At 32.6% G+C, this 2113-nt stretch overlaps 1 protein-coding gene across 1 annotated transcript in view; it reads right to left on the bottom strand.

Moving 5' to 3' along the window:
* Positions 1-439, bottom strand: part of SSH2 (slingshot protein phosphatase 2) — a 141336-nt gene extending 140897 nt beyond the window's left edge. Inside the window, exon 1 of the mRNA XM_012657319.1 lies at positions 401-439. The gene's annotated coding sequence lies outside the window, so the exon portion shown is untranslated. The remainder of the gene's footprint in view (positions 1-400) is intronic.
* Between the last annotated feature and the right edge of the window lie 1674 nt (positions 440-2113).

Genomic DNA, 2113 nt, shown 5'->3' with positions numbered 1-2113 from the left:
GAAATTACAACAGACTAGCAAATTTTGATTTTTTTAAATGGGTGCTACTAGGCTTTTCTTCATTTCTTATTTCTACAAGTTATCTTTTTCTTGTAAATGAAGAAACCCGCAAAACCCCTCTGCTGGTCAAATTAACAAATTATTGTTAACAACTTCAAAAACAGATCTTTATGGTTCTTAATGACTTCACAATTCAGTGCTCTGAATAAGAGAACAGATTTTTCTTTCCTCATCATTATGTAATTTTTTGGAATAGCAATTATTCCAGTAGATGCCAAGTGAAAGCTTGAAATTAACCCAGAGATCTTTGAATTTGACCTTTCAGTTGAACAAGACTGAACAAGAATTAGAGAAAAACAATAACTACAGAAATGCTATAAGATATAATGAACAAACATACCTTCTGGGCTGTGATCGGCATTCCTCTTCCCCACTGTCTGCCTCCTATATAGACAGAAAATGAAAAAAAAAAAATTTAAAACCTGAGGTCTCATGTCACAATATCACCAATGCAACTTTACTAAGCTTTACATGTGGGAATATCTCATTCATGTTGTGCACTTGAACTAAATTCTCTTCACAAAAAATGACTTCAACCAACCCAGGAGGTTGATACCAATAGAACTTATTCCTGGAGATAACTTCAACAATAGTCTACAAACAAATTTCATTGACAACAAAGTGATATTCATTAAAAGAATTTACTCTGAAAACAAACTAAACATGTTGTTACTGTTATGCTACTTCCACTTCAAAATGAGTGGGCATTCTGACAAAGAAATTTCATCAAGATGACCTATTATTGATTCTCATCCCCAAAGAACCACCTAAACAATGAGCACCACTTAACAGACTGCTCATGATCAAATCACCATCACCATCAACATAATGGCTACCACTTATTGAGTACTTAAAGTGTGCCAGGCACTGTGCTCAATATTCCTTATAAACTCAGAACATTCAAGGTACCATATTTTTTTACTGATTCTAATATAATAACACAGGATAAATCAATGTGATTTTAAAAAAAAGCAGTGAATCATAGTTCAATTGCAATATTTATTTTTTCTTAGTAGCATATAAAATAATAGTTTTATAACTTATGGCAAATATTCATGAGTAAAATATTCAAATGAATATCTTACAGATCAAGAAACCAAAATTCACAAAAGGGAAATAAATTGTCCAAAGAAAATCATGTAGTGAAGCTAGAATTAAAACCAATAAAATACTGGCTCCCAACTTTGTTTTTTTTCTTTAAGGTAAAATTTATATACAATGAAATGCATTAAACGTAAGTGTACCATCCAATTCTGCTATCAAAAACTAGAACATTTCCATTACCTCAGAAATTTTTCTCATGCCCCTTTCTAGTCATTACATAGCACCACCCATCCCCAGAGGCAACCTTGTTCTGATTTTTTTCCAACAAAAATTAGTACATAGGGTATGATTCTATTTGCGATTCCACTGTTCATTAAATGGGATCATATAGTATGTAGTCTCTTACGTGATGCTGTTTTCACTCAGCATATTTTTGATTTTCATCCGTGTTGTTGCATTACACAATATTACACAATAGCTCATTCCTTTTTATTGCTGAGGATCCCATCATATGAACATATTACAGTTTGTTTATTCACTCTCCTATTGATGGATACATCTGGGATGTTTGAGTTTTTGTCTATCACGAATAAAGCTATTATATGAACTTTCTTTAGTGGGTTTTTTGGTGGACATACATTGTTTCTCTTGGGTCGCAGGGTAGATGTATAGTTTTCTAGGAAATTGCCAGGCCTTTTTCCAATGTGTTTGCAACACTTTCAACCTCTTCAACAATGTATGAGAACTCCAAGTAAAGTCTAATTGACAAATTTTTTCTTCTATGGTTATTGTTTTCTGGGTTCTCAGAAACCCTTGCCTACCCTCTAGTCTATCACGTTTTCTTATAAAGGCTTTATGGTTTTATATATAAGGTCTACAATGATCCATCTTGAATTAATATTTGTAAAAAAGAGAAAGATCAGACACTGACAACCTAATAAATAGAATCAAGGACTTGGAAAAGGAAGAGCTAACCAATCCCAATCCAAATAGAAGAAAAGAAATAACT

This window comes from Propithecus coquereli, unplaced genomic scaffold (assembly GCF_000956105.1).
Source record: "Propithecus coquereli isolate 6110/MARCELLA unplaced genomic scaffold, Pcoq_1.0 Scaffold536, whole genome shotgun sequence".
Taxonomy (NCBI): Eukaryota; Metazoa; Chordata; class Mammalia; order Primates; family Indriidae; genus Propithecus; species Propithecus coquereli.
Note: the sequence above shows the minus strand (reverse complement) of the source record. Positions and strands in the feature narration are given on the sequence as shown.